General features: G+C 34.3%; 1 protein-coding gene and 2 non-coding genes across 3 annotated transcripts in view; 2 read left to right on the forward strand and 1 right to left on the reverse strand.

Moving 5' to 3' along the window:
• SGCZ (sarcoglycan zeta) overlaps positions 1-27,191 on the reverse strand; it is a 1,030,117-nt gene that overhangs the window by 563,996 nt on the left and 438,930 nt on the right. The window lies entirely within an intron of this gene.
• LOC126007522 (U6 spliceosomal RNA) lies at positions 1,032-1,136 on the forward strand. The gene has a single exon (XR_007495078.1). It is a non-coding gene; the product is annotated as a U6 spliceosomal RNA (small nuclear RNA).
• LOC126008478 (U6 spliceosomal RNA) lies at positions 13,053-13,158 on the forward strand. The gene has a single exon (XR_007495807.1). It is a non-coding gene; the product is annotated as a U6 spliceosomal RNA (small nuclear RNA).

Here is a 27,191-nt window from a genome sequence, read left to right on the forward strand (position 1 = left end):
TGGAGGTTATGGGAGGCAGGATGGGGGTGGTTGTGGGAGGACAATTCGGTGGTGGGAATTCCCCTGATTCAATGTAAATATGTACCTGGAATATAACTGTGAACGATATGTAAGCCATTATAATTAAAATAAAAATATATTTAAATAAAAGCACTTTTGTTTGTTTGTTTGCCATACCCAGGGGTGCTCAGACCTTGATCTTGGCTTTGCACTAAGGAATTATTTCTGGAAGGGTCCAGGGGCCTTTTACTAAGCTTTGAACCTTGGCTTGTCATGTGCAAGGCAAATGCCCTACCCACTGTACTATTGCTTAAGCCCCCTTTTACAACATTACATATTTTTACTTTATTTAAAGAAAAAGCATGACATTGTTTATATAGTTGACCATAACACATTTTTCCAGATAAGTGAGAGCAAAGTTATTAAATAAAAGAGTAAAAAGAATAAATTAAAAAGATTATAAAGTTATTTTTAAATATAGAAAGAAGCAAAAATACAGTAGCAAGCACATTTGCAAAAATTATTGTACCTTCAGTGAAGTCATTAATACATTGGCAGAAGGTTTAGTAAGCTCTTGTTAGCTGTTTATTCTGTTAAGTAGGTGTGTTCCGATAAGTCTGACATCAGTAAACAAATTGAAGTTGACTAGCTATTCAAATCACTATTACTGATACTAAGGCTTTTGTGAGGCATTCTCCTAGCTGGAAGGTTCCCTGGAAAAGGAGAATTTGGGGGAGAAGGTGCCTACACTCGCTCCACAAAACCTTGGTACTAGCAGTGCAAATATCAAAGTATCTGAAGTTGGTCAGATTGGTGTCCCCAAAGAAAATGTAAAGGGGTGGAAAAACAAACTTAAAAGAAAAAAATAGCTTTGAGTAATAGTGAGATTATATATGACAATGTTTAATTTAAGCATCAGAATTTTACTATGACAAAAAAGAAAATATACAATTAGGAGAATGGGTGAAATATGAACACTAAGAGAAAAAAAGCAACAGATACTTTAGAAGCTTAAAAGTTGAATATTTCGTGTTTGCTTAGGCAGAACATATACTAAAATTGGAACCATACGAAGAAGATTAGCATGACCCCTGTGCAACAATGACATGCAAATTTGTGAAGCATTCCATACTTAAAAAAAGTTGAATATTTTTCTACATTATGCCAAATATAAGTGAAGAATATATGTACTTTAATATTTTCTATTATACTATATTATTATAATATATTTATATTTAATATATTTCTATTCTATTATATTCCAACTACTGAACCACATGAATGAGTTAGGAGGGGTGATAGGAAAAGAGGTGTTGGATTTCATGGGAGAGGGAAATGGATACACTGGTATAAGGTAGATGCAAAAGCATTAATATGACTGAAAACTATATCTTTTCAATTAAAATAAACAAATAAAAATTATCCCATTAACTTGAGTGAGATATTGCATTGTGCAGTTGGCTATGCTTCACAAAAGCTAGGTAAATTTTATTTGTTTGTGGGAATATTTATGATAATATTCTCTGTCTCTGTGTCTGTCTCTTTCTCTCTGCTTTTGGGACACAAATGGTGGTGCTCAGGACTTACTCTGACTGTGTTCTGACATTACTTCCAGCAATGCTTAGGAGACCATAAAATGTGCCTGAGGTATAAGGTATATGAGGTATATGAGGTATAAGGGATAAAACCAATGTTGAATGGATACAATAAAACACCATTATTCTTATCTGTGGTCACATTTATACAGATATTATTAATTCATAGAAAATTGGTTCTTGCTATGAAATAAAATTATAAAATTTGCATAATACTAGATAAAAAAGTCAGATACAATATATTTATTATTCACATAGATTTTTGTTATCCACATAGTTTTTGCTTGCTTTAGGGCTGGCAGTGCTCAGCAATCACTCTTGGCTCTGCACATGGATATTACTTCTGACAGTGTTTAGAAGATCATATGGAGTGGCAACTGAACCGGTGTTGGCTTTAAGGAAGCATCCTATTATTTGTACCATCACTCTGTTTCCCAAGATCCCAAGAAAAAAGAAAAGGAAGGAAATAAATACAAATACAGTCTCTAAGTTTTGAAACTGTATCATTCAGAGAAGAAATGTTCAACTTAAAATGGTTGTATTTACATTCCTTGTTAGATTAATTGAACAGCAATTGTTTTCCAGAATGTACTACCTGCTTTTGAATCTTCATCCTGAGGAGATACTACTACCTGACAATCGGACTTAGTTGCCTAGATATAAAATACAGAAGCAGGAAAACTTTGGAAATATCATATATTAATGATATTTAGATAAAAAATATTCATACAGTGCATCAGTATAGATCCAAATTCTTGGGTAATTCTGAACCAAGCATCTCCTGAGTTTTGTATTTTCTTTTCCTTTTCTTTTCGTAGAATATGTCACTATTCTTCCTTTAATATGCGTGAATTTAGCTCTCTTGGGGAATAAGAATTTAGGCCACAAAAAAAAGTCACTTTGGTGACAGAAATACTTGATGTTATCTAGGGATTTGCAACATTTAAAGGACAAGAAGTTCCAAAAAAGACTTAGGAATATTTTTGTAAGAATATATAGACTTACCCAAGTTCCATGTGGCTTATTCTGATCCAGAATAATACTGTGTGCTTTTTATCACAGAAACAAATGGAAAAATGTGGAGATTGATGATGGTAATCACATGACTTAGTTTGGAGAGTATTTTTTTTTGTTTTTTTTTGTTTTTGCTTTTGGCTTTCACCCAGTGGCACTCAGAGGTTACTCCTGGCTCTGCACTCACATCCCATGCTTGGGATATCAGGATACAAACCACTGTCCCTCCTGGATTAGCTTCTTACAAGGCAAACGCCCTACAGCTGTGCTATCTCTCACTGGCTCCAAGGAGAGAATGTTTTTTAAGCAGCTAAAATATCCGCCATAAGCCAAAATATGATGGAATTCAGGCCCATGTTTTGCTGGGGTGATAAAGAAATTGAAATATTCAAACAAAAAATACAAGAATATACCTAGGGGCATCATCAACAACATAATTGATTGAAAAGGGGAAGGATGAGAGATACTTTTGTATAATTTGTTGGTTTGAATTAGTCACATGAACTTATCTACATAAATTGTCAGTCAGATATTAGAAATGGGTTTGGGACAGGAATAATAACACTAGAAAGAGAAGAAAAGGTCAGACAATATGCTTCTATGCTTGCTCCCAGTAGCATTTGCCCACATGTGGAATGTGGCAAGAAAATTGACGGTCCTCATCCATATCCAAATGAAAGTGCCAGCAAGGAAAGGCAGACAAGAGGTCATTAGCAACGGACTTGAGGGCCAACAAGAGTACTGAGCATGAGGAGCAGTCCCCTGGGCAATGAGGAACAGTCAAGTCAATAGCACTGTGTAGCCTGAGCACTAGCACAGTGGTAGGGTGTTTGCTTTGCACTTGGTAGACCCTGGACGGACTCCAATTTACCCTGAGTGCCACCAGGTTTAACCCAAAAACCAAAAACCACCACCCCCAAATAAAACAAGTAAACAAATAAAAAATGTCACATAGAGTCAAGGATAGAACAGTGAGATACTATCATGGACCATGGATCGCATACACAGAACTTTGAAGAACAAAACCAATAAGAAACAAGTGCAAGGCCTGGACATGGCATTGGGGGCCCCAAATCTGCCATCTTAATTTTTTCAAGATAAATAACCATGACCTCATAAACATGTGCAGTTTTAAATACAATAGCTCAAGGGTTCTCTAAGGATTGGCCAGTTACACATTGAAAATCAGATTCTGAGTTTTAATTAAATCTACCAACTAAAGATTACTGGAGTTTTAGAAGTCATCTGGGTTGCAAGTGCAGGTAATTTTAAAAACAAAGGGAATTAAATATGCTGATATGATTTTTTACTGACAAAAACAGGTTCTTAAAAGAATTTAAGATGCAAGATAGGAAAATATAATTATTAAATACCTGAATTTATATTTTATGAGTATTGGATTTTCTTAGTAAATTTAAATACATAAATTTTAATTATAGAAGTTTTATTGGAATCAATTCATTTAAAAATTAATTAGTTATTGTGGTCCAGAGCAATACCACAGAGGGTAGGGTGTTTTTCTTGCAAATGGCTAACCCTGGACTGATCCGGTTTCAATAACCTGCATTCCATATGGTCTCAAGAGAATACCAGGAGTGATTTCTGAGTGTAGAGCCAGGAGTAATCCCTGAGTGTCCCTGGATATGACCTCACCAAAAGAATTGGTTATTATTTAATATGAAGGGACTATCTTTATTATATCTTTGGAACATATAACCAAATATTTTTAAATTAGATGAATATATTCAATTCTTGTTCAGTTCCCTAATGACTAAAAATATAATAACTATCAAATATTAATATTTAGCATTGTATTCTTTAGTTTTGTATTAGTTTTGTATTCTTTAGTATTTGTTTTTAGTTTTGTATTCTAGGAAGAATATGTACTCTATTAAATTTAGTGAATTGTTTAGGGAACAAAATATATCATATAGGAAACAAACTTTGCTTGTTGTAGAATTAGATAGACACAGATGATACTCCTGTTGTTTTTTTTTTTACTATTTTTTAAATGTTTTTCTTTAAACATCTTGATTACAAATATGATTGTGAGTAGATTTCAGTCATATAAAGAACACCCCCCTTCACCAGTGCAACATTTCCACCACCAATGTCCCAAATCTCCCTCCATCCCACCCCACCCCCATCTGTACTCCAGACAGGCTTTTCAGTTCCCTCATTCATTCACATGATTATGGTAGTACTCACCACTCTTTGTGGTGAGCTTCATGAAGTTGAGCTTGAAAATTATCTCTTCTTGGGGCTAGAGTGAGATTATACGGCAAATGTTTGCCATGAATGTGTCCACCTCAAATTTTATGCCCTGCACCAAATTTTGGCCCCGGGTACTACTAGGAATGACCCTTAGTCACAGAGTTAAGAACAAGTTCTTTTAATTGCTGGGTATGACCCCAAAACAAAACAAAACAAAAAACCAAATCAATGAATTATGTCTTTTGTTATCTTTGTTCCTAATTTCATTTAACAGGGTTGTAATGATATAAAACAATAACATAGTACTAACAATAATAATAAGCATCAACCCATCTGTTAGCCAGAGATGTAAATAATTAAAATGCAGGTAAATAGTCAAGTAAATCATATATTTGCTATTGTTTTCAGTAAGTGAACTTTTCTTTTTAGAGCCAATATTTATATTCTATATATTTATCATGAATAAATGTTATGGCTAATTAATTAATTGTCTTACAAAAATAGATTTTGTAAGTCTTTCTTCACACTTTCCTCAATTTAACAATAGCTAAAATAGTGGCCTGAGAGATAGCACAGAAGTAGTGCTTTTGCAATTAACGCAGCTCATCCTGGAAGAGGCCATGTTTGATTCCCGGTATTCCATGTGATCCCCCAGCCTGCCAGGGGCGATTTCTTAGAGCAGAGCCAGGACTCACCCCTGAGCCCCACTGGGTGTGGCCTCAAAACCAATCAATCAATTTAAAAAATATAATGGCTAAAATTGTTTTACATTTGTCAAAACATCTTACAAATGTTATCAGTGAGCTCTAAATAAGCAACACTATATCTCACATCTGGGTAGTGTTTATCTAAATCCAATATCTTCTCTCAAAAGGGCACATCAGAGCCTTGTGCTGAGTATCCATAGGCATGATATCATTAGTAAGTTTAAGGGTCAATTTAGATACCTAAAACCATCATCATCATCATCAACAAAAGAAGAAATAAAGACACTAGCAGTGAATTTTTACTAAATACATCATCAAAAAGATATTTAATAATGTGAAAACTGAAACTACAATCTATATTGTCTTGTCAATTCCTTTTTAGCATGGAGTATGTGGCAGGATCTAAATTCTCTCTGATCTGTGATAAGCATGATTACACATGGTAAAAGAGCCTAACATATTCACTTAATACTTAGAAATAAAATTTAAAGTGTAGGTTAATTCACAACATAAATTGATGAATAAAGATGATCAAATCTACATATTGTACTATAATTTCAAGATAAAAATATAATTTAACATTATTATTAAAACTTGCAAGACCTTTTAGGATATGTATAATCCTCAATATTTGTTTTGAGATGACCTCCTCTTTCCAGCCTAATTAATGTCACAAGCTCCTCTCTGACATCTGCTACCTCTTACAACTTCCTGTTTCCTTCCCAGTTATTTCAATAGAATTCTCTAATTTCTCCATCTTTTGCCTTTTGTTAATATTAGTCTGCCTGATTATTTCCACTCTGAGTAGATGACAGACCTTCACCTCAACATTTGTCACAATTAAATTTTACATTTATTTTTATTTATACCCAATTATTTTTTCACCTCTATAACAAAATTCAAGCTTCATGAAAAAAGTATGTTTCTAATTGATTTAATTTTTATACAATACTTGACATGATATATGCATATTAACTAAATAGCAATTAATCTAAGTGTATATAACATGTAAATAACAAATTTAAGTTGAATAAATACATCAATATTCTGCAGGTATAATTTAAAGCCTCAGGAGTATGTTTATTTGCATAATCAATGCGATTTTCTGACCACTAAATATAAATATTTATTAGAAACAAAATAAAAGCAAGAAACTTGTATGTAAAATTTCAAAGGGTCAATCAATTTTTAAAAAATATTCAACTATAAATTACCATTGTCTATGGCCAGCACCATAGACTCACTCTGCTCTTGAAAGGGATGTAAACCAAGCTATAAAATAATGCATACAGCAAACACAGAGATGCCAATCTTGGAGTGAGAGGGCAGATCAGTAGCATATTTTTGTATCTTAAGATGCACTTCTTTCTCCCAAAAATGGTGGAAAGTGCCTGTGCATCTTATGGCGCAAATGACGCCCGGATCTGAAGCCCGAGTGCATGGGAGGAGAGCATATACTAAACACTTGACATCCGCAGTGTTACGCCCCATTTTATTGAGCAGATATACCACATAGTATGAGCAATCAGGTTAACAGACTTTTACTATCACTTTTATTTACGACTATTTGATCGCTGCTGTGACTCTTATTTTTTTAATTGACAAATAATTATCTAAAATGTTGATTTTTTTTATTTACTGATGTAACAAAAAAAATTTAGGTAAATGTGTTTAACCAGCTGTGGACCAATGTATTGTAAATATACTTCGGTCTTGCAGGCTGGTTGTTCCCATTGCTGTTGACACCTGACTGTGTTGCACCATTTGCTTTAGAGTTAGTTTTTTTTTTCTTTCTAATTTTTCTCTTCTAAAAACTATGTGCTGCTTAAGTGCATTTTATAAAGCAATAGTTATGGTACTTTCCATACCTAAGCCATGTTAACTGTACTTTTCTTCCATAATCATTTCCTTGCCAGTGGTCCTGCTTCACCATTCCTGTATGGCTCTCTGTGGAGAGATCTGACCAAAATTTGAGGTATGCTAGTTTGGTGGCTGATATCACCAAGGCTTTTCTTAAAGTAAATGGGTGAACCCTCCCCTGCCTTCTAATATTAATGGAAGACCTGGCAGCAGAAAACCCATAACGCTCAGTAGTAGCAATAAAACATTTTTGACTGCAACAGCTTTATTTTTGTTTAATGCAACCATTATGGTAGAAACATAACAAACTAGAATCCCAAGTATATTTAAAGCTTCCTAATATTCTGAAACAAATGAAGTATCAGAATGGTCAATTAGCTATAAGAGCTTCTTAAATCTTCTGATAATGCCTAAATAATCTTATTGGAGATATACTAATCTTCACGGATTTGCTCTTTCCTGTATCTTTTTCCCCTTCCCTTTTCCCCCATTTCTTTCCTCTTTCTTTTCTACCTTTCTTTTTCTTTTTTAATAATTTTATGGGGCTGGAATGGTAACACAATGGTAGGGCATTTGCCTTGCATGTGGCTGACCCAGGATTGACCTTGGTCCCCTAAGCCAGGATCTATTTCTGAGTGCATAGCTAAGAGTAACCCCTGAGCATCATCAAGTGTGGCACAAAAAACAAACAAAAAAAAATTCACTCCTACTTACCTGGAAACAAATGTATTAAGATCAATATGTGATACATGCTCTTTAAACAAATTAAATTTAGAAATTTAATAACCATAGTTATATTAGCTATATAATCAAGTAAGAGAACATGCCTACCACTGAGCACATTAAATTAAAATTCTAAAACTTATATAAAAATAACTCAAAATGTTCATAGGTGTTGTGAGCTGTATGCTTACCTTGCAGGCAGGTGGCCCAGATATCACATACAGTCCTTGAACCCAGTAGAAGTAGCCCCTGAGTTTAGATCTAGGACTAAGTTCTGTAAACTAATGGTTAGAGCCCTCCCTCAAAATGTGCATTAACTACATTCAGATTTCAAACAAGTTCTCTTTGTAAACAAATTAATTATTCTATTATTTGCTAAAATTAAAAATGAGAAAAACTTTTTTCTATAATATTAAATGGTGAAGTTAATCAGCATTTGTCTCATTTTATATATTAAAATTATATATAAAATGGCAATAACTATACTAACACTGAAATATTACAAATTCAACAAATACAGGGATAATAACAATTACTATTTTTACTATAATCAAAGAAAAAGACCTATGGATAGTTCTTTCATTGGAATATTGTGCACTTCCTATAGTATGCATATATCAATTATTTTGTTTCTTTACTGATTTTCCAGCCAAGAAATGCTTCCAAATATTATTCTATCAATCTGACCTGATGGTTCAGCTCTCAGGTTCAATGATGTGATTCTGTTTTAGGCTAACAGTATTGGTAAATTATATTAAGCAGGTGACCATACTAAGTAGCTTTCTGCAATAAAATTAGCTCATTGATAATGTATATTTTTAAATTTTTTGAAATTCATGTAACATCATAGTTATATATGCAAACATTTATCTAAAAAGTATTTGAGGAACAGGAAAAATTCTCACCTCAGCTCTCATATATAATTTTTAATTAATAACACAAGCAACTGAGGGCTCAGAGCAAGTCTCTGACTTAAACTTTACATAACAGCAATGTTGAAACTAAGAGAATCCAGAAGAATAGTATATTTGTTATATGATGAATGATACACAATACAATTTTATAAATTTTATCAAATATTCTCATAAGCCTATTCCTATTTTTGTGACTTTTATTATTAAAAGGTTTAAAATTATTCTATTTAAGCACTATGGTTATAAAATTGTTCGTTGTTGGATTTCAGTCCAACCGTGTAGACATTCCTTCATCAGTGCACACTTCCTGCCACAAATGTTTCCTGTTTCCCTCCCATCCCCATTCCCACCTCTGCCTTGCTAGAGCAAACACTTCGCTTCTCTCTCTCTCTCTCTCTCTCTCTCTCTCTCTCTCTCTCTCTCTCTCTCTCTCTCTCTCTCTCTCTCTCTCTCTCTCTCTCTCCTTATTTGTATCCTTTTTGACTCTCTGGTTTGTACTTTTGTTAATGAAGGGTGTCTTAGATGTCACATTCTCCTATTTCAATACTGAGTTCTTTTCTGGAATAATCAATTCCAACTATCTTTAGTCCTAATCTAATTTTCTCTAGTCTAACTGTACTCATAGCTTATTATTGTCTTAGTCAGGACCTCATTACCCTTATCTCTATTGTCTCTGGATATTATTATCATACTATCTTATTTTTCTTATATCCAACAATGAGTAAGGTTATTCATTCTGTTTATCTCTTTCTCTCTGTCTCATTTTGCGCAGCATATTACTCTCCATGTCCACCCTTGTATAAGCAAATTTCATAACTTCATTTTCTTAATGGCTGTACAGTGTAGATGTACATTTCTTTAGTCATTCATCGGTTTTTGGGCACCTGGGTTATTGCCAGATTATGGCTATTGTAAATAGTGCTGTGATGAACATAGGAGTACATACAGGATTATTTAAATAATAAGGTACTTTCTGTATCTCTATAGAAATATAAATCAATATCTTTTTAAAAATAAAATATTTGATTTCACATCTGCTATTTTTCTAGTAGAATCAACTACATATATATGTATTTATTTTCTTCCTATAATCACCTATGCTAAACCCAAACATTTATTTTCATTTTTATTGTTGTTGTTGTTGTTTGTTTTCCGGAGGGCCACATATGGTGACACTCAGGGGTTAGTCCTGGCTATGAGCTCAGAAATCACTCCTGGCTCGGGGATTATATGTGATGCTAGACCAGCCAAGTCCTAGGTCAGCCATGTACATGGCAAATGCCCTACCACTGTGCCACTGCTCTGGCCAAAACTAAATATTTCTAATCAAACTTTTATCTTGTGTACAATGTTGATAAAATCATTGTCAAATTATTACCAATTTCAAAATCTACATCATTTGCTCTCATTTTCATTTAAGTTCCTTCAGCATTTTCAACAGAGATGATAACCTCTCCTTTGCTCTCAAGTATTTGATCTTTGACTTTCCAATTTTACTCACTTCCCTCTTTTTGATTCATTTAGTTTCTCATTTTATCGCTTTCCTTAAAAGTTTGGTAGACTCAGAACTTGTGTCCAGATTTTTTATTCTCCACTAGAATCATGTTTACTTTATATCAAGAAACTACATTATTTAAAATAGCTTTTACATGTCAGCGATAATGAAGATATATTTTTAGCTCTGACCTCTCAAACTTCAACTCTTTATTTTTAAAATTATCTTTTAATTATAATTTATAAATCTGTTGGTAAACAGAGTTTAAAACATACAATAACGGGACCGGAGAGATAGCACAGCGGTGTTTGCCTTGCAAGCACTGGATCCAGGACCTGAGGTGGTTCGAATCCAGCGTCCCATATGCACTCCCCTCACCCCGTGCCTGCCAGGAGCTATTTCTGAGCAGATAGCCAGGAGTAACCCCCGAGCACTGCTGGGTGTGGCCCAAAAACCAAAAAAAAAAAAAAATTCAATGACAACAAACCTACCAAGTGCATTAGTGTCCCGAAAACAATAGCCCAATTTCCCCTCTTTTTCCCACTCTAATTTCATAGCAAAATAGTTCCTTAAAACTGTGCTTATTATTGTTTTCAGCACATGCTTACAATTATATGACTGTTATTATTATTATTATTATTGTTTTTGTTTGTTTGTTTTTGGGTCACACCCTGCAGCGCTCAGAGGTTACTCCTGGCTTTACGCTCAGAAGTTGCTCCTGGCAGGCTCAGGGGACCATATGAGATGCCGGGATTTGAACCACCATCCTTCTGCATGCAAGGCAAATGCCTTACCTCCATGCTATCTCTCCAGCCCCTTTTGTTATTTATTGAGAAGAAATTTGGGCCACCTTATAATACTCAGCACTATACATGATGGTGCTCCAGAAGTCATAAACAGTGCCAGTGAATGAACCCAGGTGCACTGCACACATAGCAAGTGCCTTAACTACTGTACTGTCCCTCAAGCCCATAACTCTAGTGATCTTGATGTTCAGAATTACTATACATATATGTTACCAAAATGTCAAAACCATTCCTCTCCCACTCCCCTCATTTACATCACTACTGAATCTCTATAATAGATAACAAATATAAAACAAATAGATTTTTGGCTGTGGAGAAGGCCTTCACACAGTTATTTATATACCTAAATAAGACATTTTTCCTCCAAAAGAAATGAAAATATCCAAATTTACATTTAAAATATACTTTGAAAATTGTGTTTGTTTCTTTTTTATTTTTTTGATGGAGAGGGTGTGAAACTGTGTTCTGACACTACAAGTTTTTTTGAACTGCATCTGTCTTTCCCTTTAAACAAAATCATTTGACAATGTAAACAGAATTTATTTTCCAAGTCAGAGTTATTCTACTTCTACAAATAAAAATGCATTGGGAAAAGTTATAATCTTATTAGCTAAATGTTATTTTATCCTGATGTTCATGGTTTTTGCAATTTGTTTCTGCAAGAGACAATTTGTTCTTAACTTGGTTACTTCCTCCTCCTCCCTCAGCCCCTCTTCTCTTGTTTATGATGTTTGATTTTAAAGCTGAGATTCTCTGAGGTGTGGTAATTCACTTTATTAATTGGAGCAATTTGTCCCTACATGACATCCTGTCAAAAGCCAGTTCTGTTTATGCTTAAATAACTCAGTGTACATTTCTTCTTTGGGAATAAAATGTTCGATATCTTCTTTGTAAACAGCTAGAATTTTCCTACAGAACCTATGCATATTGAATAGGCTTTTATATGACTGTTTTTTTTTACAAAATATTTAAAAGTTTATAAGAAATTAAAAAATGGAAAGCAAAAATCTATCTTACCGTATTTTGTGAGAACTAGAAGAAGTAAAATCTGCCAAATTTTTATTACATTTCTCAATTCTTCAAACAACCTTGTAAGATATTTCTGTATGTGGTTCATAACTTCCTATTTTAAAACACAAAAAGATAGGACTAAATGTATTCAGAGATGAGAGAGCAAAAATAGGAACAAGACCTTTGTGAAGAAAATATCCCTTCTAACCGAGTATCTGACAGGAATAAATTGCTTTGAATTCTTCGACATTGTTGAGACATGCCAACATTTCATGTTTGAATGTCATAGTAATATTAGACTCCAGTAAGTCATTCTTTAGCTATTACTACTTGGGTAACAATTATGGCTATTGCTACAACAGAATAATTGTAAAAATTTGAGATTTTCTGTTATGTTCTTACATCAATAAGTGTATACACACTTGATTCTGTTTAAAATGAGGCTTCTAAGATCAGAACAATGGAAAAGACATTATAATTGAAGGTGATATAATAGATATGACAAACTCTATCTATGTGTGAATTACATAGAAAAACTGATATTAAGTGTGAATGTATTAAGAAGGCTCTGAGATTCCATTTAGAATAATTGTTTGCTAAAGAACATTACAGTTAGCACATACGATCTCATCTCTCTTGCAATGCTATCTAATGTATATACAGAACATGTTTTATAAATGTAATCTTCTATAGTCATTAAAAATTAAGACTGGGTGCTATCTTTGGCAGCACATATACTAAAATTGGAACGATACAGAGAAGATTAGCATGGCCCCTGTGCACGGATGACATGCAAATTGTGAGGTATTCCATATTTTTTAAAAAAAATTAAAACTGGTATTAATTTTAATCAAATATGTCATTTAAAATTATCTAAAAGTATACAATAATTTCCATAAGCAAAAATTATTTTAAGTTATTCATTATACTTTTTTCATATTGTCTCAAAATCTAGTTTAATTTGAATTCTAAACTAAGTTCAGTTATTTCTAGCCATTTAAAATACTCCAAATCTCCAGATGACTTTGTCTATTGAATCAGACAGCATATATATATATATATATATATATATATATATATATATACATACATACATATAGTGCTTGTTCAACATTTTACTACTTGTTCCTATATTCCCATAAGGCTGCAAATATATTATACTTCCTTAAATGTTTTAATTACTTTAAAATTTAGTTTAAAACATATGTTACCAACGCCTAATATAAAAATCTCAGGCCTTTTAGGTATTTAAAAAAAAAACCAATGGTGGGGCCCAAGCATAGGGGCAGCAGTAGGGCATTTGCCTTGCACGTGGCTGACCCAGGATGGACTGCAGTTCCATCCACTGGGGTTCCATTTAGTACGCCAAGTCAGGAGCCATTTCTCAGTTCATAGCCAGGAGTACCCCTGAGCATCACTGGGTGTGGCCAAAAGCCAAGCAACCAACCAAACAAACAAAAACAAACAAACCAAAAACAACACCAATGGTATGATCACTTATTTTGAATGGCTAATATTTTCATGTCTAGGAATAATAGTATGAAACTCAATGTTTTGATTAATGACATAATCACAACAAACAAATAATGCTATGTAAAGGAGCAATTAATTTGATAATGACTATATTAGGGACATTATATCTCAGTCTTTCTCATACTCATTTAGTTCATATATCTTAGGCTAGAAAATGACACATTATCCAGAAATACATGAAAATAATAGAAAATATTGGCAGCATTGAAGTCATCAATAAAGAAAATAATGAAGAAAAATTTTGAATAGACTTTTTCACAGTGTTTTTATTCTATTACTTAAATAGCAAAATGATTTAAATATTTAATCTACCAGCAGAAGAAATGTTTGCTTCTCTGTGTAATATTTATTACTTCCCTAATACTAAGATACATATGTACACACACATATATATAGAGATAACACAATTATATTTTCACAATACTATACCTAGTGTTAAAGGACAAACTATCATCATTCATTAAATCTATATTCATATTTTTTTCTGAAGTCCCACACTTCATTACTTGAAAATATTTTAGTTTTCCTCTTTCCTTCCCATGATCACACCAGCAATTCATTATAATTTTGACACGTTAGCACAGAATATTCCTTTATCCTCTTGCTTTATAGGAAAATGATATTTTATGCAATTCTCCCCTTCTTTATATCTTTATGCTCTATCTTATTATTTTTCATCTCTGAACTCTCTTCTTTATTTTGTGTGTGATTGTCTGTGTGGTCACACCTGGAAATACTTAGTGCTTACTTTATGTTCTGTTCAGGGATCTCTCCTGATGGTGGTCTGAGAACCTTATATGATATGGGAGATCAAACCAGAGGCAGCTGTTTACAAGGAACATCCTTGCCTTAACTGTACTATCTCTCCTATCTCCATAATTTTTAATATTTTCTGAACTATGTGACTCTTGTGTTGCAGTGTTTTGATATCCCAGTTTTTAAAGACTTTGTGTGACCTCAAAATTACTGTTGATGTTCTATCTAACACCTAACAAAACACCAGATTCTAATTTTACTTAAGTCCAAGAATCTTAATATCTTATTCTAAATAATTCATTAAACCCAAAATATATACATAATACTTAAAATTGCTCTGTCATAAATCTTAAGATACAGATTGTTACTCTCAACAGTCTTCTATTTTTCTTATGACCTAATTCTCACAAAATCATTTGAAATTTTGAGACATCACTTTTTACTTACTTAACTTACTAAGACTAAAATCATGCATAAATTATTTCATATTTACTTGCACCAATAGTCATGAAAACTACTTAGCAAAAAAAATATTTTAAAGTCCCTGTATTTTTTTGCAATTCAGACTTTATATATTAATGTTAGTATTATTTGTATGTTTAAACTTTATTATGTTTCACCATTAGTGTTTTCCTGAAAGTTACTCTCCTACTAACCATTTTATCTGAATATGTCTTTTACAAAAACTACTGATTAATTTGAGGTCTGGCAGTATTAGTATCATGGCGTGGTATATAAATAACAAAATATTCCCTGAATTCCTAGTTATTTATTGTTACTTAGCAATAGTTATTAAAATAAAACATAGATAAAACAATGGAGAACAATATACTTTACTATTATAATTACATTATAGATATATTATACCATAAAATAGAATAAAATAATAAATAATATCATAGTAACAATAACTTCCAAAACTCTAGAAGGGAACAATGGTTTCTTTTTAAAGTCATTTAAAAATGGCTCACAGCCAGCGAGGTGGGTCCCTTGGAGAGCTTGAAGGTTACCCTAGGCTTAACTTGTGGGTGCTGAGAGTTGCTCTGTTGCACTAAAGCAGTCACTGGTAATTTCTTACCAGTGTATATGATCATAACTGCTAGCACTCCCACACGCACAAGATACACTAATAGTACTCCCTATCCTTGAATTATGTTTTTGTGTATGCAGAATGTCCATTTTGTACTCTGCCCTTTTGCACACCCCTACAAAAGCTCATTTTTCTCTTTAACTCTCTCACCCCCTACCATCATTACTCCACATTTACCCTTTTTAACTTCAGTACTGCAGAGTCCTAAGTCACAGAACAAAGTGGTGCACTGGAGTTAACACCACCCCAACTATTTCAAAAGGCATAAAATGGACACGTACGTCTTTTCAACATTTTATGTGTGTTTTCTTTGACAGCTATAGCTCTTGCTGAATATTTTCTTATACAGTGACGATTTTTCCCCATTTTTTATCTTTTCTTCTTTTAGTGAACTGTTCAATATGGAATTTGGTGAAAGAGTCCCTCAGTTTAATGCTTATGTTTGAACTAAGTCACGGTTATTGTTGGACATGTTCTTACGCCTCCATATGCACCAATAATACCACATGGCTTTATTTCTTGTTTGCATAGGCACATTAAAATGGGAAAATACTGTACATACAAATAAGTTCTTATCTAATAGAGATGGGAACACACAAATCTTGTACTGCAATGGGACCTTACACCCTGAACATTGACATAATGACCTGTCACAGGCCTCAGAAGAATGGGCATTCTCCATTCACCCCTGATCTAGGGAAGCCATCTACAAAACATCCAAGGCTGTCTATAACATCACCTGGAAGCAATCCTCTACCAGGGAAGACCCTACCACTGCTCTGATATCGACCTACTCAAAAGAGACTTCCCTTAACACTGAGAAGACTTAAAAACAACAACAACCTGCTTACTGGACAGGGCTTTCTGCATTGCCCTTAAATTGTGAGGTGAAACTAGAGAATGCTCCACACCAGCCTGACTTTTATGTAGGATAAGCAGATTCCAGGATCTTTAATACAGAAACCTGAAGCCAACAATAGAGACTGCGTGAAAAATAAAACTGTATGGGCACTACAGACAATGACTTGGATTGAACAAACTAGTTTGCCTGGAGCCTAGAGTTGGTCTTATGCCAGGAAACTTCAGGGGTAGGGCCTCATTGTATTTAGGCCAAGGCTTTTCCTTTCCATGTCTCCTGTATTTTGGTGGGCCTATGCAAACAATATTTGCCACTCTAACACCATTTTTACTGTGCTCCTTTGACTCTAAACCTTAAAAAAAACCACTTAAACTTTTGATGTTAACTTAAACTAATATGCATGTACATGAAAATGTAAAAAAATACTATGCCTTCAATGTTTAAGGAGTCACATAAATTTCATGGCTTTAGATTGCTCTGTGTACTGCTAAGAAATGTTATAATGTACTACAATCTGGGGACTTGTGGACAAAGTAATTGTACATGGGTTGTGTTTTATTTTTCTTAATGTTCTTTGACTGTAAGTTCAAAATTTAGGCATCAGCAAGGGGATTTCTTCTGAGAACTCTGTTTATGGGTGATTGTCCTTCCACTGTAACTCTCTTGCCCTCGTTCTTTGCATCATTGTTCTCATAATTAAAAAAAATGGGTCACAAACATCATAAAGTTTAAAAACACCATGTAATTCACTCCATGATATTCCATATATTCCCACCAGCTACACCAGGAGTAGATGAGCACAAAACCAAGGCTAAGTTTTAAGCATCTGGATATGATCCTTCAACACAAAAAGTATATATTTTAAAAAGTATAGCCTTGGGACCAGAGCGGTGTAGCAGTGGTAGGGTGTTTGCCTTGCACGAGGCTGACCTAGGACAGACCTCGGTTCTATCCCCTAGAGTCCCATATGGTCCTCCAAGCCAGGAGTAATTTCTGAGCACGTAGCCAGGAGTAACCACTGAGCATTACTTGTTGTGACCCCCAAACAAACAAACAAAAAAGTATAGCCTTATTTTTTTCTCTAGAAATAATTCAGTCCTAAATATATATTTGCTTCTATTTGGTATTGAAAATTCAGATGGATTTTTATTAAAGAGGCTGTTAAACTTAAATATGCATTATTGATTAATACTTTCATATTACTTTTATGCTAAGTATTTGGTACCCACCTCACAAAAAAGCTGAAACTTACAGGAGTGCATACATTAATTTTATTTTTAAAATAATATAGACATAAGGGGGCTCTTTTTGTTTGTTTGTTTGTTTGTTTTTGGGTCACATCCAGCAGCACTTAAGGGTTGCTCCTGTCTCTACACTCAGAAATCGCTCCTGGCAGGCTCAGGGGACCATATGGGATGCAGGAATTGGAACCACTGACCTTCTGCATGAAAGGCAAATGCCTTACCTTCATGCTATCTCTAAGGCCCCATAATCAAAGAAATGTTTGCTCAAATGTTTACCCTGAAATAAGTATTTCTTATTATAACACATTTCTTTTGAGGTATGTTAAAATAAATATCAGCTTGTGGCATCTGAAAACTGTCATTTTCTAAAGCTTCATCTCTCCTTTTATACCGGTGTTATAATACTGCATGATTATTTCTGATGGTTTACATATTTAAAATGATGAAAAGTATTCATTTAAATGGTAACTTGTATTTTGTGACACTTTCCTATGCTATAAGTCTAATTAACTGGTAACTATGTAATTGTTTTCTCCCCTGTCCCTTGAAAAAGAACTACTGTGTAATTTAAAGTGCCTGCAGATTATTGTAATTCCCTTAGCTTTTTACAGCATGGCTCCAAGTTTAATGTAATGCTTACCTGCTTTTTCAGATCATTATTGACAATATTAAATAAGACTGAGCCCAGAACCAATCCTGAGGCCTCCTGCTAGACACCTGTTCTAATTTAATATCCTTCTATAAATCATTACTTGTGATTCTATTTTTCAGCCAAGAGGTGCTTGGCCTTGCAAAAGAATCTCTCTGATTCTTGCTAAAGCTGTGTGAAACTACTTACATTACTTAAGTCAAAGTGACTGATTTATAATCCAAATTTGTTTTAAGGAATTTGTTTATTGTATCCATTGAGGACCAATATAGGAATATTAATCACAGTCAAAAATTTTAGGAATAAGGAGTTGCAGCATAAAAACTATTAATCATACATTATTATTAAATAGCTGAAGTCAAATTTCCAATGACTTTGACCTGTTACTAGATTTGTTTATATATAAATATATATAATGTTTATGTATATATTTATATATTTGTTTCTAATATAATGCTTAAACATTTTTCAACTTATTTTGATTAGGAGAGGAATGACATTGGGTGTCACACTTATTTGTAGTTTACAGAAAAACAAAGCAAACAAAATTTTTTGGTATGTCAGAGTATTACTTTAAGGGCTTTCCAAAATATGAAGAAGCCTAAGGACCTGGCAGGCTGCATGTCTCTGAAACAAAAAAATCAACCTGAGACTTACTAGTTTTCGGTTTGAAGCACCCTAGGAGGTAATGCAGCTCTGTCTAAATTATATCATTGTACACTAACAATTCAATGGCTTACAACTCCGGGAACAATTAAAACACTTAATTTCTTTTCTTTTCTTTTTTTTCTTTTCCGTTTTTGTTTGTTTTTTGGGCCTCATCTGGTGTCTCTCTGTGGTTACTCCTGACTATGTGCTCAGAAATCGCTCTTGGCTTGGGGGACCATATGGGACTCTGGGGATTCGAACCACTTTCAGTTCTGGGACAACTGTGGGCAAGGCAAACGCGCTATTGCTTTTGCTCTGGCACCTAAAATTCTCCATTTCTAAAGAAATTTTCCTATTAATCCTTGTTTTTCTGTATAAAATCCAATGAAGATTTATTTGTACTCAATATTTGACTTCAGTCTACTGCTACTTGATGAAACCTGCTCTTCTGACACCTTGTGTCATGAAATAAACTCACCTCCATGACCTGAAAATACAACCAGCAGTATTTCCTGTATCTCTTGCATCTCCATTTCTGGTCATACTTGGTTGACTATCACATAACTGAATATATTATAGTGTCTAAGAAATAGTGCCAAAGTATTATATCAGTTAATTGCATTGAGTTGAAACTTCTGGAATAGCGTTAACAAAGGGCTAAAGGTAGAATTTCCAAAAGGCACTCAGCTATCTGGGAGATTGAGAATGGGTATATTGTGTGAAATAAGGCTTTTTTTGGGGGGGAGGGGCTACCTCCGGCAGCACGCAGGGGTTTCTCCTATCTCTGTGCTCAGTCCTTCCTGGCACACTTGGGGGATCCTATAAAATGCCAGAAATCTAACCGAATCGGGGTCCATGCAGTTTTGGCCTGAGAAAGGCAAACATTCTACTGCTGTGCTATTGTTCCTGCCCCTAAATTAAGGCTTTAAGTGATGTTTTAGTAGGCAAGAAACAAGCAGGTTTTACAAAAGATAATGGAAGAATCTCATTTAGGTTAAAGACTAATCCTGGAGAAAAAAATAACTGTTTAGAATCAGGGAAGGGACTGAATCTTGGAAGATCAAGTGAATATAGTCAGGAGATGAGAATTGATGGTAGCTTAGTTTAGAAAGTTAAAAATGAAGGCATTGGTAAGTGACTAGTCTAGTGATTTATTTGAAGCAGATTTTAAGAAGTGACCCTGTAGTGAGGAGAGAAATATCAATGATAACTCCAAATTGCATGTCTAAAATTTTAATAAACATGGAGCCAGAGAGTTACTACAGCTCATAGGGCACTTGCTTTGCACTCAGCTAACCTGTAACAAATATGTTCTAATTCCAACTAGAAATGATCCCTAAACACAGATCCAGGTGTAAGCAGGATCACAATCAGGTGTGATCCTATAAACAAAATAAAATACAAATAATAAATATTAATAATAGCAATAAATTAGAGACAGTTGTGGATAAATGTAGAGAATGCATAAACCAAATAGTAATACAAACTCTACTATGTAAATTTTAGGATTTATAAGATCAAGGTTCATGAAATATATTCTACATGAATTATAGCAGCAATCTGAACTGAGTATTATGTAAAATAATCTCTACTCATTTTCCTCCCTCCCTTCAGATCTCCCTCCTCCCCTCGCTCCCTTCTTTTCTTCTTTCTTCAATCTTTCCCTCCCTCACTCCCTTCCTCCCTTCTTTCCATCCTGTTTTCTTGATTCCATTTTTCAAGGATTATTTCTTTAATTGCTCCACACAATATATATGGTTCTGGGATCTAATTCAGTACAACCACAAGTCCTTGCAGACTGTATTATATAGTATATATTCAACCCTGAGAAAGAGAATTATAAGATTCCCAGCCAGTAGTTAGAGAAGCCATGGTTTAAAAGTCTGAGACCTAGAGCAACAGCTCTAGAATTTCTTATTTAATTTAGTAAATTAATAGATTTATTTTTATTCATTTTAATTAGTCATTATGAATTTAAATTTTAAATTGTTCCAACACCAATCTCTTCATCTATGGCCACATTCTTCTACCAATGTCCTCAATTTCCTTTCCATACATTAACCTGCTTTCTTTTAAAATTTTGGCACTATGGTTTACAATATTGTTACTGATATTGTTTAATGCATAATACTTCATAGCCTTTCAATTCACACCTCTGGGTTCACTACTTCCCTTCATAATTGTAGAATTCTCTACATTGTTATTCCCCCACTCCCACATATGTAAACACTTTCTATTAAAGACAGGTTCTCATGTATTTTGTTTCTATTGATCTTGAAAACTCTTATTCTACTATGTTTATTTACCTCCTGCATAGAAAAGAAGTTAATCTCACTTGGCCACCAATACTATCCCAACCCATTCACACAACCTCTAACAAACATTATTTGCACAGAAAATTTTATAATTTAAGATAAACAAATATACTCACCAAAATGGCTAATATCTCAATAGAAATATCTTATAGTGCCAGTCGAGCCTCATCTCATTTTTTCTCTATTGTTATCAATCTTACTATCTCTTTCCAAATCAGATAGTGTGGGAAAGTGACACTCTTTTATTTTGTTTTATTTTGTGGCCACACTTGGAACTATTCAGGGATTACCTCTGACTCTATGCTCAGGAATTACTGCTGGTGGTACTTGGAAATAATGTGTGATGCTAGAAACTGAAACAGGATTTTCTACATGCAAAGAAAATCCCCTACCAAATGCACTATCACTCCAGCCATGTATCAACCATTTTTAAGCAATTATAATTAGAGTATAAGAAACTAACCCTTTCTATCATAACTTATAACAAAGCATGAACTGTGAAGCTGAGAAACACTGATGCTTAAATATGTTGGAATATAATATTAAACACTAAAATACCTTCATAAAATATAAGCACAGAAATTTTACCATATTGAGCCTGTGTTCACAAATGAGTAAATTATTTACATTTTATCACTCTGTACTCTCAGATTCTAATAGATAAATTATTTTTGTTAATAATTTTTATTGTGACAAAAGTGAATTACAAGTCTTTCACAGTAATATTTTAGGTTCATAGTGACATGAATTCAGTGATATTTTCATTCATTTCTTAGTTTCACCTCTATTTTTGCAATCAAAAAATGTAACATGCATTCAAAATGGTATGCATCATATTTTCCTTCTTTGCAATGAAGCCTGACAGTCTGTACAATTAAAGTGTTTCTCTCTTCAAGTTTTATATATTCAATTTCCACCTTTTTTTTGGTATTCACCTATTATCTTCATCTGCCATCTTATCATTACCACACTTTCTAGTATATTTATTTTCTCTTAAACCAATCATATAGTAATCTCAACCAACTGGACATTTTTTGAAGTTCCTTTTCAATCTATAGTTAGTGTCAAGAATATTCTCAATAACAATCTGTCTTCAGTTCTATCCCAGTGCTCAGGTCCCTGCTAACCCACCAGGGAACACTGAATACTTCAGGAAGAAATAGAACAAAGCTCAGCTAGTGCCACAAGGAAGCAGCTTCTTTTCTCCATTTTCATTGACACATTCATTGAATCACTACCACTCAATTTGCCACAGGCCAGTGAGAGCTCCCACAGCAAAAGGAAGGATACAATTCTCTGGACTTTTATATCTATAAATTCCATATACTTATACAGGCAGTAATAATACAGAGAAGTCAAAACAACATAATGCATTATGTGTTATATGACACATAAAAGTTGACTATTAATCACAATTTTTCTGACAATTATATTTTAACTTTCAGAGAGAAATATATGTTGCTTTAACTTATTAAAAACTTTAATGTATTTACCAAATTTTAAAAAACAGTATTTTAAATATTGCACTTATTTTGCACTAATTAGGAGTAAATGGAAAGGGTAATCAAGAATCAATGTCAAAGAAGTCCCATCAAATTTATCTAAAATAAGCATGTCTACTACTTGGGGAACTATTTTCAGGCCACTGTGGAATTGGAGCAATGACACTTAAAAGGAGGATCTTTCTTTTAAATATAATTTTTATTTTAATTATAGTGGCTTACATATTGTTCACAGTAATATTCCAGGTACATATTTAGCATTGAATCAGGGCAATTCCCACCACCCAAATTGTCCTCCCACATCCGCTCCCAGCCTGCCTCCCATATCCTCCACTCTCCCCCAGGGACTGCAAAATGCATGGTCTAGTTTAGGTGTCTATTTATGTACTTAGTGGTCTTATAACTGTTTGATTCTTGGGTGCCTCCATTACGGCCCCCTCTAATTGGGAGGCGAGACTAGGAAAGTTCAAGTTATGTGGTTTTTGTTTTGAGGAAGAGAAAATTAATAGTAATGGGTGTAAAATCGACTATGCCGGACTATGAGTAGAGTCATTCTAGAGGCTCTCATCCTTGTTAAAGGACGCAGGGGAAAAAAAAGAAGGTGAAACACCACAACAGTTCAAAAAGGAGAATCAAATAAGATATCCAGTGAGCACTGCAGAAAATAAAATTATGCACCACATAGTTGGCCATGGTCTTGAGATAGGAAATATAACAAGGTGCAAAGAGGAAGAAGAGAAAAGAAGAAAGAAGAAAAGTAAATACATAAATGAAAAAATGGACAACTACTTCAATATCTACCTGAAAAAAAAACTAGCTAAAAAATAAAAAATAAAAAAGGATTATTTTTTTTGTCTCTTCCCCATCCCCCACCCCTGCATAGGCACAGTATATATTGGGGTCATCCAAAACGGGAATTCCCTTGGCCTAAGAGATACAGGATTTCTCTACCCTTGGAATATATTGGTCATGGGATTATCTATAGACTCCTTCACATTCATTTACTCTCCCTTTGGTGTTTTTGTGCCATAAAGAAGATTTCTGCTCCGATCTAGGATGACAAAAACAGACCTCTAAATCTAAAGGTCTCCAGTCTGTGCACAGGTCAAGGAATGGAACTTATGATGAAGACTTTCTTTGTGGATTTTAGAAGTTCTGTTTCCTCAATGTCATTTTAATCTGTCTTCTGTGTTTAGTGGGTCTTAGGCCTTTGCACTGAAACTAGGATGGAGCCTTGGGATATCTACTTTCGTTATGTTTCCAGAAGACCCGTTCAGTTGCAATTGGCCTCAGTCAGGACTCGGGAATTAGGTGGTCATGATTGTTGTGCAGGCGACGTAGAACTAAACCCTAGAATAGGGCTTTCTTGTTGATCCCAGGAATACATACTGCCCAAGTATGATTCTATCAGCCGGTCATCTGTGGATCACATTCGGGGCTTTGGCATGGCCATAGTGTGGTAAGTGCTCTGATTTTGTTTTATCATTAGTTTGGTAAGGTAGGATAGACCTGTTCTTATGGTCCATTTGATGCCCATTTTCTCATTTTCAGGATATCATATTAGAACTGGCACATGTTGTGAGTTCAAGTAGTATTCAGGAGTTGTCCCAGAGTGAGCTTTGGTTCCTGTAGCTGTTGTGAAAGAACTGTGTCGATTCTATGTCTGGGGTTCAGGATTCAAGTCTGGAGGGTCGGTATCTGATCTTCTGGAGTTCTAAGATGGATCCACATGACATATTTTCAAGGTGGGAGGATCCCCTGTATTGTAAATAAGTATGAGTTCTTATCCCTAGTAGATTAAGAGCTGTTTATATATGTGGGATTTTCCCTATTTATAGTGTGCCTTGCAGAACCTCAAGAAAGTGATCAGAGACAAGGAAGGTCAGCATACATACTGATCAGGGGAACAATAGATCAAGAAGTACTAACCCTGTCAATATTTATGCACCTAATATAGACTCAGAAAAATACGTGAGGCAATTACTCACAAACCTGGAGAAACACATGAAGGGAAATGTGATAGAAGTAGGTGGGATTCTCAATACTCCACTATCACCACTGGTGTATATATCCAGCAGGGCAGAAAAATAGCAAACGTAATAAGAGCCCTAAATAAATAAATTAGAAGGATCTAGGGCTAGTAGACTTATATAGGGTCCTCCACCCCCAAAAAGCAGAATACATATTCTGCTCAAGTCCCACATGGAACCTTTCCAGAATAGACCATGCCTTAGGATATAAATCTAACTTATATAAAACCACAAGTTATGAATCATTGAAGCACCCTATAAAGATCATATAGCAACAGAGGGTCAAAATTGATTGGAAGAAGTAAACAATGGAGAGAAATCAAAACACCTGGAGATTAAACAGCATGCTACTCAACAACAGTTTAGATCAAAGAGCAACTCAAAGGAAGAAATAAAAAGATTTCTTTGAGACAAAGAATAATGAAGAGACAACTTGGTCAAAACTTGTGGGACACAGCAAAAGCAGTAATTAGGAGGAAACTCATAGCAATACAGGCTTACGTCAGAAAAGAGGAGAAATAACAAAATCAAGCAATTTAAAGGATCACCTTAAGGAACCAGAACAACTGCAGCAAAGAAATCTAACCACAAGCGAGAAGGTCAATGAAATAATAAAAAGCCAAAGCAGAAATAAACAACATAGAAACCCAAGAAAACAATAGCAAAAAAATCAATGAGTCCAGAGTTGGTTTTTTGAAAAAATAAACAAGATAGACAAACCACTGGCACAGACTCAGCCCAAAAAAAAAAGAGGGGAAATCACCCAAATTAATAGAATCACAAATGAAAGGGGGAGAGAGTTACAACAGAACCCCAAGGAAATACAACATATTATGAGGTCATATTATGAACAACTATAACGCAGTTAGGCTAGAGAATCCAGCAGAAATCTACAGATTCTTGGGAAAAATACAAGCTACCAAGACTGGAAATCTGAAGATCTAGAAAACCTAAACGGGCCAATCATGTCAGAGGAAAATCAAAGATGTAATTTAAGAACTCCCTAAGAACAAAAGTCCAGTCTAGATGGTTTTACAGGGTGAATTATAGAGCAAACATTTCGAGGAAGACTTATTACCAGTGATCCACAGGCCTTCCAAATTATAGAAAAAGACAGGAACTCTCCCCAAATCCTTTTATGAGGCTAATATCACACTCAGTACCCAAAAGACGGGCAAAGGGACAGCACCAAGAAAGAAAACTTACAGACCAATCTCACTAATGAACAAAGATGCAAAAATTCTCAACAAAAATTTAACAAACCGAATCCAGCACTACATCAGAAAGATTATACACCATGTCCAAGTGGGTTTTCATCCCAGGGATACAAGGTTGGTTCAACATATGTAAAATCAATTAAATTCATACACCACATCAACAACAAGAACAGACAAAAAAAAACACATGATCATATCAATTGATGCAGAGAAGTGGCGTTTGAGCAAAATTCAACACCGATTCATGTTGAAAAACACTCAGCAAAATAGGGGTTAGAAGGAACCTTTCTCATAGTAGTTACAGCTATCTATGAAAAAGGCCCCACAGCCAACATTATCCTCAATGGCGAAAAACTGAAAGCATTTCCACTAAAGTCAGGAACTATGCAAGGCGGTCCACTCTCTCCACTCTTATTCAATATAATCTTAGAAGTCCTAGCAATAGCAATCCGACAAGGAGAAGGGAATCAAAAGGAATCCAAATTAGGAAAGAGGAACTCAAACCATCCCTCTTTGCAGATGATATGTGATATACATAGAAAACCCTAAAGAGTCCACAGTAGAACTTCTAGAAATTAATTAACCAATACAGCAAAGTGGGCTGGCTACAAAGTGAATTCAGGACAGAATAAAGACAGTAGTATTTCTCTAGCACAAATAAATGAAGTAGAGGAGAGAGAGATTAAGAATTCAATCCATTTAAAATAGTAAACAATAAAACATTTAAATACCTAGGGATCAACCTTACAAGTGAACTGAAGGACTTATACCCAGGGAAACCTTCAAAACGACGTCAGAAAGAAATTGAAGAGGATCTAATGAAAATGCGAAAAACATCCTATGCAGCATGGCTATCCGTACCCAAAATCCTATATAGATTTGAATGCAAATCCCCATCCAAATTCAGACATCATTCTTTAAAGACTTAGAACAAATCTATAATAAAATTTATTCCGTAACCACAAAAAGACCCAGGATAGCCAAACACATACTAAAAAAAAACCAGAAG

The sequence above is a fragment of the Suncus etruscus genome, chromosome 4 (assembly GCF_024139225.1).
Source record: "Suncus etruscus isolate mSunEtr1 chromosome 4, mSunEtr1.pri.cur, whole genome shotgun sequence".
NCBI classification, from domain to species: domain Eukaryota; kingdom Metazoa; phylum Chordata; class Mammalia; order Eulipotyphla; family Soricidae; genus Suncus; species Suncus etruscus.